Source organism: Delphinapterus leucas, chromosome 13 (genome assembly GCF_059928025.1).
Source record: "Delphinapterus leucas isolate spDelLeu-1000000601 "Yukka" chromosome 13, BTC_Dleu_Yukka2, whole genome shotgun sequence".
In the NCBI taxonomy this organism is placed as follows: domain Eukaryota; kingdom Metazoa; phylum Chordata; class Mammalia; order Artiodactyla; family Monodontidae; genus Delphinapterus; species Delphinapterus leucas.
In genome coordinates this window covers 34,748,650-34,763,023 of record NC_143141.1, presented here as the reverse complement: position 1 = coordinate 34,763,023, position 14,374 = coordinate 34,748,650, and positions in this window count along the sequence as shown.

The following is a 14,374-nucleotide window of genomic DNA, read 5'->3' as shown; positions in this document are numbered from 1 at the left end:
TCGATACACACTTCTTCAGTTTTTGGAGACGTTGCTCTTCACTTGAGTTGATCTTCACTTTGCAGTTATATTTTCATGTGCCTCTTATACCATTTTCTCAGGATAAATTCCTAGAAGTGAAATTGCTGAGTCAAAGGAAATAGCTATTTTTTATGGCTTTTATTATGGTGCCAAATTGCTCACCAACAAGATTGTGCCAAATTACTTTGTCCTGTAGAGTAGGGGGCTACTAATTTCCCCACAGCCTATTTTCTTGAGATGATTTACTCTCACATCTAATTTTTGTATGTACCTGGGTCTGTTTCTGGACGTTTCTACCCTGTTTTGCTGATTTGTTTCTCTACCATCCACATTGTTTTCAATCTTTTAGTTTTGTAGCCTATTTTAATACCTGATAGGGCCAGTGCTAAATGAATCTCATTTTCAAATATTTCATTGTTAATTATCTCTGTTATTTTCCAGCTGAACTTCCAAATCATGACGTCAAGTTTCAAGAACTGGTATCAAAACAAACTTACAAATTATTTTGAAGGAATTGACATCCTTCCAAAAATGCATCTTCTCGTTCCGAGCAGTGCTTCTAGTATGCTGTATTTCCTTGATTATAAGACACCACCAAGTAGGAGCCGCATCATTAATTTGATAACAGATTTTTGAAAACCAAAACATTACGTTCCATTCAGAATTTAATGATTCTTCTAAATCGCTCTTATCCAGCGACAGTAATCACAGTGACGGGCTCCCTCCCTCTCCCCACTCCCCAGCTTAAGCAATCAGGAAATTTATTATCTTACATATTTGGAAGTTCTGAGGTCAAACAAGCTTCAGGGCTGGTTGATTCAGCTAGTCAACAACATCATCAAGGTCGCAGCTTGTGTCCAGTTTTCTGCTCTGCCTTTCTGACTGGACTGGCGCCCCCTTCGGGCTGCTGGATGGAGCAGTTCCAGCGTTGCATCCAGGAATAGCAATGTCCAGAAAGAAAGGGGCTGTCTCAGTCTTTTTCTTAGGAAGGAGGAATCTTCCTAGAAGCCCCACAGCTTTTTTCCTTTCTCATTGTAAGAACAGGGTCACCAGCCCATTCTGAAACCAATCTCTGTCTAGGGATGGGGCACCATAATTGTTTAAGGCCAAACAGAACGTACCCTCGAGGTGCTGGTGGTGGTTGTTCTTCATGATTGGAGATCTTGGACCTTGAGGACTAAGAAAATAAATGTGAAGGGCAACAAAGAATACCTGCCTGTGAGTTAACTTGCGTAATTGAGTTAAACTCTGTTTTGTTGAGTTAATATTATTGGAAATTAAAAATGTCTTTTGAAAATCAGCTGGGAGCGTTTGACAGATACATGTTCAGCACAGATAATTCTCCACGGCAGGCATGACTTGACCCCTCCAATCTCTCCTAGCTTTGAAAATTCTAGAATCGATTCTGAGGGACTCTTTAACTGAGCTGCTCTGTATGTGACAGGAAAAGTTCTGTGTAACACAGCTTTCTGCTTCGGAGCTTCATCATAATGTAATCTTTTTTTCAAAGGTATTTAAATTGGTAATTAGGGATACCAATTTAAGTTAAAAGAGTGAATGGCACTAAAAATGTAAATATTCAACTGACACAAGAATCAGATGAACAAATACTTCTATGCATGGATTATTTCCCACGCGGAAGGCTAAGCATTTTAATTTATTTCTGTGCCTGGTGGCTGGTTAAGTTTCTTTTGACATTGATTTTAAGATATATCTTGATTTCCATAATACTAAAATGTGAAAAATTCTGCATCTTAGAAAAGAGGCAGTAGAAGAGAACGGTGGTTTATATACCGTAATATGTTGGGTCACAGAACTAAGCTTAAAGTCTGTCTTTATAGTAATTGACTGAAGGTAATAGGATGCAATTTACTAGGGTAAAATGTTAAGCTATTCACTTCATTAAAAAAAATCGGAATGATGTAGGGGATAACTCTTAGCAACAGTGCAGTGGGAAAAGATCTGGGGGATTTTGATAACATCAGGTTCAATATAAGCTATCTAATGTAGTGGATAGTAGGATAATATTTTCAGATATTGATATATTTTTTTCACCCTGCGCATTCCCCTTTCCCTTATCTACATTTAGGCAAGCAATTTTCCAGAGAACTTAATCCTTTAGGAGAACTCAGTCTAAGGAATTCAAAGGAAGAAGGAGGATTCAGGGCAGAGTCATGGGAAATTGCTCTCCTCTCCCAAGCTGGAGATTTTTCCAAACTGACAGGGGGTAGAAGATGGAGAGAGAAGTTGGAGCTGGGTCTCTCTCTTCACCCCAGTCAACCAGGAAATGTCCGGATCCTAGAGAATGACTGTGTGGGGACTCCAGGCACACGGGCCTTTAGGTAGCCTCAAAAAAAGGATCTCTTGTCTTGTGTGTGGCACGGTCCCAGCAGGCAGTCCCTGGATCCAAAGGACCCTGGGAAAAGGGGAAAGTGAAGCTTTCAGGGGAAACCTGTGGGGACAGATGGCTGATGACCGATGGGACCCTCCACTCCTACCTCAGTGATACCATGGCACTGACTGCATAAAATCCTGAAACTCTGACATAATCCTGGGGAAGAATGCACCAGGGATAACCAAGCTAAATTTCCTGCCATCCTGTTGGGAAGGAGGCAAGGAATCAGTTACAGAGTTATAGTATATGTATAGCTGAATCTCTTACCGTACGCCTGAAACTAACACAACATTGTAAATCAACTCTTCTCCAATAAAACTAAAATGTAAATAAATAAATAAAATAAAGAAAGGGATATTTCTTGCACATTCGAGTTTGGCAACTGAGATACCTACAGTTCCTAATCTTGGGCTGAACTGACAGCAGCAGCTATGATATAACCCATTGTCCTCTGCACCCAGACACTGTATTTTGTTCCAGGGGCCTGGGTTTTAAGTAAGTGAGACAAGGGAATGCCTTCATCCTCTAGGGCGTGCTCAAGTTTCCCTCTCCCACTGCAGGCGTCCCCCCTGGGATGTGGATCAAGGGCAAGGAACTTACAGGGCCTTGCTGCTAGGGCCTTGGCCTCTCTTTGGATGAGGCTTGTTCTCCTCTTGTGGGGTCTGCGTGCAAAGATGCTCCAGCAACTGCTGCCAGAGTGGGAATCTGGGAAGCCTGAGGTGGATCAGTTCTACTTTGACCTTAAGAGAGAGCCCTCTGTTTTCCTCTCTTTCTCTCTGGGAGGGACTGAGTTTAAGATGCAGGTCTTGGAAGGCAGCTCCATTTTGTTTTAAAACTGGGCCTCAGGCTCATAGCTGGAGCCTCACAGCTGTACACAGTCCTGTCCAGCTCACAAGGAGACCAGTTGGAGCTTGGGGAAAAGTCTTATTAAATAAGGTGATTTGAGGAAGGCTGACAGAATGGTGCATTCCTGGTAAGTGGGAAGACCACCATTCCCCACCGCCTAACAAGCCCGCTTGGCTACCGCAAAGTCAGTGGGAAACCAGTCCCAAGATGGAGGCTCACCCTCCCTCAGAGCTATCAGGTTCAGTCCCACCAACCTACCTTCCTATGTATGGCAGCCCCCACAGAAGTCCAAGACTCGCAGGGTATCCCCACCCAGAAACCCTGCTTCCACAAGGCGGGTCTGTATACTCCCAATCTGATCAACCTCCCACCCATCTCTGCCCCCAGTCCTCCCTTCTGGAACTTAGTCTGTCACCAGAAAAATTGCCTGGGTTTTCAAACTCTGCTTTGACTGATCTTGCTTAATGGAAACCTGGCTGTGCTTTCACAGTGTTCTTTTTGTGTCTTTCTCAAGGTACAAAAGGCCGGGTAGTATGGTCTTTGCTCCTCGTGGCACTCCAGTCAGTTTCTCCCTCTTCCTTCCTCAAAGCCCCCAGTTTCTGCGAAGCATGTGCCATCAGACCCTACCACAGGCTATCTCTCCTTCTTAAAGTCACCTTCACATCTTCTTCACTAGGATTTTAGCGGCTTGTTCACCGTCTTCCTCTCCAGCCCTGCTCCCATCAGCATTCGGGGTGACTTCAACGTCCGCATAGATGATTCGTCTCACCCCTGGCCTCTCAATTTCTTTCCATGGCCCTACCTGAAACCTCATCACCAGTAACTGGACCACCTCCTAAAATCTAGACTTCAGCATCCTACTCTCTGGTTTCCATGGCCACCTATCTTTCCAGGACTTTTACCTGATTACCCCAGTGTCAGTGATTCTTCAATTCCATAGAAACCTCCCATCTGTTGACTTTTATGCTATCAATCTTCCTCTTCATAGTCTCATTTACTTCCTTATCCAAGATAACATTCCAATGTCCATACCCTTGCAAACACAATTCCTTGGTTTTCACTTGCTCCCCAGTACTTTCCAGGCAAAACACAACCCTGGATAAACTCACCTCTCTGCCTACTCTACTTCCGAGCAGCAGATATGGCTGAAGAAAAGTCCCACTGCCATACTGAATGTTCTTGCTTTACATGACCAGAAATCTCAAGAGGACTCTTAGTGCTCACTACCCAGACGTCCTACCACAGTTTTCTTTTCAATTCATTCCTTTGATCTCCAAGAGGACTTTTGCACACCTCACTGTCTCCATAAATTAGTACGACATCCCTCCCTCCCCCTTTCTTATCCTCAGCTGGCAACCTCATTTCTATTTCTGTGATGAAAAAGAGCAGTAGTTCATCTTCCCATCGTCAAATCAACCAGTCTACCTGCATCTGACCCCATATACTCTGCTTTGCTTCTGGTGCAGTAGAGGCATTATCTCCTATCTAAGGCCAGCTTCACTCATGTTCTGGAGCCCATCCCCTCTGGCCTACTGTGATTGTCCCTTCTCTCTCCGCTGTCATTAAAATGTTACCCTCTCTGCTGGATTATTCTTATCATCAAATAAACATACCAGAATATCTCCCAAATGAAACAAAACCTTCCATAGTCTTTAAATCCCCTCTTGCTGTTACCCCCTCTCCACCCTTTTTTTTGTTAAATTTTTAAAAATTTATTTATTTTATTTTTGGCTGCATTGGGTCTTCATTGCTGCATGTGGACTTTCCCTAGTTGCAGTGCGTGGGCTTCTCATTGCTGTGGCTTCTCTTGCTGTGGATCATGGGCTCTAGGTGCGTGGGCTTCAGTAGTTGTGGCACACGGGCTTAGTTGCTCTGCGGCATGTGGGATCTTCCCGGACCAGGGCTTGAACCCGTGTCTCCTGCATTGGCAGGCGAATTCTTAACCACTGCGCCACCAGGGAAGCCCCCATCCTCCTTTTTTTTTTTTTTGCGGTACGTGGGCGTCTCACTGTTGTGGCCTCTCCCGCTGCAGAGCACAGGCTCCGGATGCGCAGGCTCAGCGGCCATGGCTAAGGGCCCAGCTGCTCCGCGGCATGTGGGATCTTCCCGGACCGGGGCACGAACCTGCACCCCCTGCATCGGCAGGCGGACTGTCAACCACTGCGCCACCACGGAAGCCCCGCCCCATCCTCCTTTTTGACAGTGTCTCAAAGCTGTTTATACTGTCTACTTTCTCACCTCCCTTTTTCACCCTAGTCCACTTTAATCCAACTTTTACCCTCATAACTTGACTGAAAAGACTCTTTTCAACATCACTTCCATTCTGCCAAAACCTAAGTTTAATTTTTTAGTCCACATTTGACTAGCTCCTTGGCATCTTTGGACATAGTTAATCACTCTTTCCTTCTTGAAGCAGTTTTGTACTACCTTCTGGCTTTCCTCTTTCCTTGCTGGAAGCTTCTTTTTAGTCTCCTTTGCTGGTTCACCATCTTTCAGACCTCTGGATGTTGGAGATCTTGGGATTCAGTTCTTGGCCTATTTATTTACTTCCAGGGTGATTTTACTAGTCTCATGGTGTTAAATACCATCTTTGTGTTGATGACTCACAAATTTATATTTCCAGTCTGACCTTGCTCCTGAACAACAGACTCATATATACAATTATCTACTCAACAGCTAAGGACGTCCCAAGCTTAACAAGTCTAAAACTGTTCCCCCAGCCCATTCCTTCCCTAGTCATCCCCATCTCAGGAAACGACTGTGCTAGTCATTATTCACTATTCTACTATTCACTGGCTCAGGCAAGTTAACCATCCCTGATTCCTCTCTTTTCCTCATACTACACAATCCAAACTATTGGCAAGCTCTGCTGACCCTAAAATATTCATCCCCAATCCGACCACTTCCCACCGCTTCCACCAATCCCATCTTGGTCCAAGGCAACACGATTCTTGCTTAGACAATTGCAATAGCCTCTCTACATGTCTCTCTTCTTGCATCCTTGCTCCTCTGTGGTCCATGTATTAACTAAGAATTATCTTTTAAAATGTAACTTCTACTTTAAAATATACCACATTCCTCTGCTCAAAATTCTCCAGTGCCTTCCCATCACACTTGAAGTAAAATCCAAACTCCTTACCTCATTTCACCGACCTTACCTAATCCGACCCCCAAGTCTCTCTGATCTTTTCTAATTAATTAATTTTGGGACTGCTTCAGGTCTTAGTTGCAGCACGAGGGATCTTTCGTTGCAGTGCGCAGGCTCTCTAGTCGTGGCTTGTGGGCTCCAGAGTGCGTGGGCTCTGTAGTTGCGGCACACGGGCTCTCTCGTTGTGGCACGTGGGCTTAGTTGCCCTGCGGCATGTGGGATCTTAGTTCCCCAAGCAGGGATCGAACTGGCGTCCCCTGCATTGCAAAACAGATTCTTAACCACTGGACCACCAGGAAAGTCCCAAGTCTCTCTGATCTTATCTCCTTCCCCTCTCCGTCTTCTGACCCACTGGCCTCATTGTTCTCTTCAAACCCAGGCCTTCCTTCTGTGGGGTCTTTGCATGGGCTGTGTTTTCTATCTGGAATACACTTGCCCCATATTGTCTCACGTCTGTTGCCCTCGCTTCATTCAGGTCTTAAGAATTAACTTATCAGTGGAACCTTCCCTGACCTTCCTATCTAAGATAGTCGCCCATCTCCATGGCTCACCGTCCCCTGATCCTGCATTATTTTTTCTCATAGCACTTACACTTTATAAACATTATCTTGTATGTTTATGGTTTATTGCCTGTTTCCTCTACTAGAATGTAAGCTCATGAGAGCAAAGACTTTTTCTTTCTTCTCTTAATCATTGTATCTCCAGTGCTAAAACAGTGACTGTATATGGTAGGTACTCAGTAGACATGTTTGAATGAATTCTTAAAGAGCATGATTGTTCCTGGCATGCTGCTCTGCAGAGTTCCTTTAAGAGCTTGTGATGGAGGTGAGTTGCCGTGGATCTTAGCCATACACTATCTAAGAGACACAGCCAGAGCTAGTGAAGGGTCTTGCAGCCGGCCTGACTGAAATACCCGAGGGTGCTTCTCCTGAAGAAAAGATGGCTTAGGAAGACCAGACTAGCTGTCTTGAAATGTTAAGAAGTACCACGTGAGGCTTCCCTGGTGGCGCGGTGGTTGAGAGTCCGCCTGCCGATGCAGGGGACACGGGTTCATGCCCCGGTCCAGGAAGATCCCACATGCCACGGAGCTGCTGGGCCTGTGAGCCATGGCCGCTGAGCCTGCGCATCCGGAGCTCCGCAACGGGAGAGGCCGGCAGCAGGGAGAGGCCCGCGTACCGCAAAAAAAAAAAAAAAAAAAAAAGAAGTACCACGTGAAAGAGGGATTAGTTTCATTTATTATTGCTCTAAAGCTCTACTCTCCAAATTTTAAAAGTTGTTCATGTGTATCAGTAAACTATTTCCAGCATCCTTCCAAAAAATGCACACTTATTTTTGAATTATACACATATTAGTAATGGATGATGATAAATTAACCTGTTTTCTCTTTTGGGAAGAACCAATGTCCGCTTTTGCGGGTAGACAACACATTGGATCTCTGGGAGTGCTTACTGGACCTGAAAGACAATTGGCCCTTATTTCAGTTCCCCATGATGGACCCCTGCAATTTGGGCCCCAAGTCCTGTCTTGGAAGCCCTGCCTCCTCTCTTCTGCATGTGGCCTTACACTACACCTTCATCACCTAGGCTCACCTGAGCACATGTCTTCTCAGGACCTGAAAGCACTTCCCTGAAGCACTGTTACATTTAGGAAGAACTTTCTAATGCTAAGAGCCATCCAGCAGTGAAATACGCTGCCCTCTCAGGAAGTGTGGGCTTGCTTCAACTCAGGTGGCATGGCTCCCTGGAAATTTGACATTTACTGGACATTTGGACTTGACCAATGACCGATGCCATTTGCATCAGAATCGGCTGTGTGTGTGTGGGGCGGTGGGTACGGTTGAGGAAGGCTGTTAAAAATGAAGGTCCCTGGGCCTTCTCTAGACCCCCTGCAGCAGCATATCTTGGGGAAGGAGCCAGGATTCAGCTAACTTAAGTTAAGGTCCAGCTGGATGAAACATACTAAGAGGCCCCTCCTCACTCTGAGAGATTGGGTTTCAATTTCTAATGCTATTTATTAACTGGGACTTGCTGGAGGCCCCTGGGCACATTAGTAGACCTTTTGGTTTTACAAAAGAAAACCTATTTTGTCATCTTTAAAACAGAAGTTAAGCTACAGTCTCTTCTGGCCCTGGAGTCCCAGGCTGTTCTTTTCTTAATTTTAAAATCGAAAACATTGAGATGTAATTGACATATAACATTGTATTAGGATACAACATAATGATTTGTTATATGTGTCTATTGTGAGATGACCCTTATCTGCAGTTTTGCTTTCCACAGAAAGATACCTGGTCTCAGTTACCCTCTGTCAGCCATGGTCCGAAAGTATTAAATAGAAAATTCCAGAAATAAACATTTCATAACTTTTAAATTGTGCACTGTTCTGAGTAGTGTGATGAAATCTTGTGCCATCCTGGGACGTGGGTTATCCCTTTGGCCAGCATATCCTGCCTGTTAGTCACTTAGTAGCCGTCTCGGTCACCAGATCAGATTGGCTGTCGCAGTATTTCAATGCTTGTGTTAAAGTAACCCTTATTTTATTTAATAATGGCCCCAAAGGGCAAGAGTAGTGATGCTGGCAATCTGGAAATGCCAAAGAGAAGGGGTAAAGTGCTTCATTTAAGTGAAAAGGTGAAAGTTCTCAACTTAATCAGGAAAGAAAAAAAAAATCGTCCACTGAGGTTGCCAAGATCTATGGTAAGAATGGATCTTCTATCTGTGAAATTGTGAAGAAGGAAAAAGAAATTCATGCTGGTTTTTTTGTTGCACCTCAGACTGCAAACGTTACAGCCGTAGTGTGCAAGTGCTTAGTTAAGATGGATAAGGCATTAAATTTGTACAAGATATTTTAAGAGAGAGAGAGGGAACACATTCACATAATTTTTATTACAGTATATTGTTATAATTGCTCTGTTTTGTTATTAGTTATTATTGTTAACCTCTTACTGTGCCTAATTTGCAAAGTAATCTTTATCACAGGTATGTACGTACAGGAAAAAAACATAAGTACATATTGGGTTCGGTACTATCCGTGGTTTCAGGCATCCACTGGGGTTTTGGAGTGTGTCTTCCATGGATAAAAGGGGCCTGCGTAAGTTTAGTTAACATCCAGCACCACACATAGTTACAATTTTTTTCTGTTGTGATGAGAACTTTCAAGATCTAGCTCTTAGCAACTTTCAAATATCCAGTACTGTTAGCCATATTCACCATGCTGTACATTACATCCCCAGGACCAGGCCTCTATTTTCTACCTCGTCTCTCTTTATTTGAAGCTTTTCTTGTAGCTGGGTACAAGTGAGCATGTTAAAAAAATGTTCGTTGCAGTGAAATGAAAAGTAGCAAGTGCCCAATGATTTTTTTGTTGATTGATAGCTTGGTTTAGGGTTAGTCAAAGGAGCCCATTCAAAACAGGAGAAAAGCCACATCGTAAAAGCCAGGAGCTTCCCAACCTTGGCTCACTTCAGACCTTAACATGAAAGCCGTTATTTAAGTTGTGCTTCTGAAGTGGGTTGGTGGGAGGGGCAGTGACTTACCATCACAGGACTGCTACAGGCCAGTAAATGCTCTGCCAGCCATGCTTGCTGCGCAAGAGGCTTTCCCTGTGTGGCTTTATCAAAGGCCATGGGCTGGCAGCTGGACACACAGAGCTGCTCCTGTGTGGGCACAGAGACTCCTTGTCACGCTGCCCATCGGAGGAGCCACAGGGCTGGTTTCCAGCTCCTCTGTAGGGAGGAGGATGCAGTTTGAGAAGGAGGCCTATGGGGTTTGTCCAGATCCCAGAAGCAGCAGGCAAGACGAGCAGTATTCATGGTCACATCTAGGGATGCAGAAGCCTCAGGCTGGTGACTGTGGCTGCAGTCTCCCTCTACTTTGTTTCTAAGAGAGCACTTAGAAAAGAGAAGAGCTGCATTTTAAAGTCAGGGACATTGTCTGCTGCTGGGAATCTGATAGAGGCGCCTGTCTGCAGGGACCTATGTGGCTCCTGTCAGCTAAAAGCAGCTGTTCAGCGGGCCAGGTGGCCTGGGCGAGTCCTGGGCTCTCTCATCAGCGTCTTCCCTCTGTTTCTGGAGAGCCTGCCTTCAAGACATCTGGGTGAGCTCTTTCTGCTGAGGGCCATCCCCACAATTATGGCCTTGGTGAGGACCCCAACGTGGTGACTCAGTGACTCTCATCCCTTAACCTCAGGCTCTGGTCTCATGCAAGCCGTGGCCGGGCTCAGGAGTGAGTCTTCAGGAGACCCCTTCACTTGATCCCCTGCCTTGTTTTTCCCTGAGTCCTGCCTATAGAGATAAACCTCCAAGATTCACCAGAGAGCTGAGGATGGGAAGACATCCCAAGTGTCTTTTTCCAAGCATGTTCCCCCAGGGAAGAGAATTTGCATTAACTAGGCACCCACTATGTGTGAGGCACCCATTATGTGTTTTACCCTAATGTTTTCCAAGGTAGGGTGTGAGATCCTCAAGGATGACCCACTGGGGAGCAGGAAGGACATACTAAGACTTCTGTTTATATTTATTTCTAATCCAAGGAGTAAGAAAGAAATTAAGTATACTTGTATTTAATGGAAACTAGCCCCTGCATGTCTGGCACGGGAGGTATCTTAAGGGTGGAATGGGGGTTACAGTCACGCAGAGGCTGATGTGACATCCCCAGGCTTTCATTTGCTCATTTTTAGCATATTGAAACAAACTGCAATGAACATGAATGGATTTATGGATTTTAAAATGACCCTAACAAAGTGGACAAATGGCTTAAAAATGAGGCCACAGGTTGAAAATAATACTAAAATTTAAACATAAGCAAAGAACCAAAAAATAGTAGGGAAACACTTCTACTTCCAGAATGAACTATATCATGTTACAAAACAAAAACAATGGTAATCCAACCAGATCTGATAAGAAGTCGGTAACAAAGGAAAAAATCGGTAAAGAAGACTGTTTGAACTATGAATTTACATCCACAATCTTTAAGGGGACTTTCCCTCTAAGTTTACGGCATGTTTTTCAGGGCCTCTCACTGTTGTGGCCTCCCCCGTTGCCGAGCACAGGCCCCGGACGCGCAGGCTCAGCGGCCATGGCTCACGGGCCCAGCGGCTCCGCGGCATGTGGGATCTTCCCGGACCGGGGCACGAACCCGTGTCCCCTGCATCGGCAGGTGGACTCTCAACCACTGCGCCACCAGGGAAGCCCTTATGGCATGTTTTGAGGTAATAGCTAAGGGTGATATAAGGCCGTCACATTTAGCAATGTATTTAAAACTAAGCACAGAAAACATGAAGGCAGGTATCTACAGTTTTTCAGAAATGTTTAAAGAAGTCAAGAAAAATCAGTCCTATTTGTAAGGAAATTTTATTAAATGTAATAATACAGTTTAAAGTCTCTTGAGGTTTCTTATGCAACAGCAAAAGACAAAAAGCCATACACTATTGGAGAAACACACACACAGAAAGCAATACGGCAAAAGACTAAGATGCATTCACCTTTCACAAAAAGGATATTGAAAATTGTTGAATGATGTTTAGAAAACACTGCTTAAGGTTTGAAGCAAGAAGTATTAGAACAAAGTACTAGATTTCTCAGCAAGAGATAGAAGTGGAACATTTGGATGGAAGCAGTGCTATGTCTAACATGTTTCACCTTATGGTAATACCTAAATTCTATTTCAATGAAGACATTACCTAAAAATTTCGCTTCTTTTTAGAACATGAAAAGCCACAAGAGCTTGTTGTGCACACACTAGTAATGAGAAAAAGCTGGATAAAGATTTTAGAAAGTCATTAATTGTTTTTGCATCCATTAAAGAACTGAGGTCTTAAATAAACCAAGTTAAGGTGGTGAGAAACTATTCTGAGGAGAGACAGGACAGATGAACTATTTCACCTTTGCCAGAGTATGGAGGAAAGAAGTCACCACAAGAGCCGACAGGTAAGAAGAAAACAGCTGAAATTTTAATGAATTCTTAAGAGCCAGCTCTGGCTCTAGTATGACAATTTAGAATCCCTGGAAAGCCCCAGACCCAAGGGGAGCCCACACTTCCTTGCCAGCTGTTTTGCCCTAGCTTCTAGCAAGTTCTCATGGAGAAGACTGGGGGTGGGGCAGGAGACCTGAAAGAGCCCTCCTCTCTGCGTTGCAGAGGCATAGGACCCAACTTGTTCCCCAGATTCTTCTTTCATATGATGCAAAAGCCACACGCTTCTGGAGTGAGGAGAGGAAGGAAACTCCGCAGTGCCCCAGTTGTAGGCAAAATCTGCTAGTGCTGGACTAGAGGTAGAAGTCAAAGCCGTCTGTTGCCAGGCGAGGAAAAGGAAATCTGCTTGGGGGTTTAGAACATATGTAGAAGCAAAATATTAGTCAAAAATAGCATGAAGGGGCTTCCCTTGTGGCGCAGTGGTTGGGAGTCCGCCTGCTGATGCAGGGGACGTGGGTTCGTGCCCCGGTCCGGGAGGATCCCACACGCCGCGGAGTGGCTGGGTCCGTGAGCCATGGCCGCTGGGCCTGCGCGTCTGGAGCCTGTGCTCTGCAGCGGGAGAGGCCACAATGGTGAGAGGCCCGCGTACCGCAAAACAAAACCACACACACACACAAAAACAAACAAACAAAATAGCATGAAGGATGAGCAGTAGAAATGACAGTATACTGTTGCAACGTTCTACTACTATACTTGAAGTGGTATAATAATATTTGATGGGAAACTGTATATTGTAAACCGTAGTACAATCACTAAAAAGCAAAATAAAGAGGTATAATTATTAAGCCAGTAGTAGAGCTAAAATAGAATTATATTAAAAGTTCTCATTAATATAAAAGAAGGCAGGAAAAGAGGGAAAAAAAACGAAGATGGGACAAATGATCAAACGGTAGATTAAAATCCAATCATATTTATAGTTATATTAAATGTCTAAATACTCCAAATAAAAGGCAGAGATTGTCAGATTGGGGAAAAAAAAGCAGGCCTGATTATATTTTCCATAAAAAACCTATTTTGGATACAAAGACATAGATAGGTTAAAAGTAAAAAGATGGAAAGAGATATACCATGTAAGCAGTGATCTTTAAAAAGGTAGAATGGCTACGTGAATATTAGACAAAGTAGACTTCAGAACAAAGATTATTACCAGTTAAAAAGAGGGATAACAAAATTAAAATAAATAAAAGGAAAAGAGGGATAATACATAGCGGTAAAGGGGTCAATTCATTAAGAAAACATAACAACCCTAAACATATATGCACCTAATGAAAGAGCTTCAAAATACATGAAGCAAACGATGATGGAATGGACAGAAGGAAGAGACAAATCCACAATTATAGTTGGAAACATCAAAACACTTCACCCCCAGCTCACCCAACATTGCGGGTTCAGATCCTGAAATTCCTTCAAGCTATTTCCTCTCTTTCTAAACATCACTTACAGGGAAGATGCAGATACCTTGGCCTGGTTTCCTCATCTCTGTCCTGAGTCGGTAGGCATGGTCAAGTCTTACTTAGACTTTAAGGCCAAAGGCTGTTATGGATGTCCATAATGGAGAAGAGACAGATCAGAGGTTAGAGGAAATACAGACCAATGTCTTTTCGGACCTCTTCATTTTACTGATGGGGACAGTGAGGCCAGAATCCTGAAATAACTGACCTGAGATCACACCACTGGTTGGCTGTAGAGCCGGGACTAGAACGAGGATACCTGCCCTCAGTCCAGTGCTGTTTCTGGCAGAGGGGGGATCAGAGTGGAGGGAAGAAGAATGAAACGGAGAGGAGGGGAGGAGAGAAGAGCAAGTTTGTAGGGACTTAGTGGTTTGCAGACTTGAATTACGCTCTTTGTTATGTTTCCAAACTTCAGGCCCTACAGTGCTGTTGGGGGAAGGAAGTTGGGAATGGTATACACATTGGAAACAGGGACACATTTTAAGACTTTTGAAGAGGCTTTTAGAGCCACTTTGAGGAGTGTCAGCGTTCTGGGGAACATTGCATG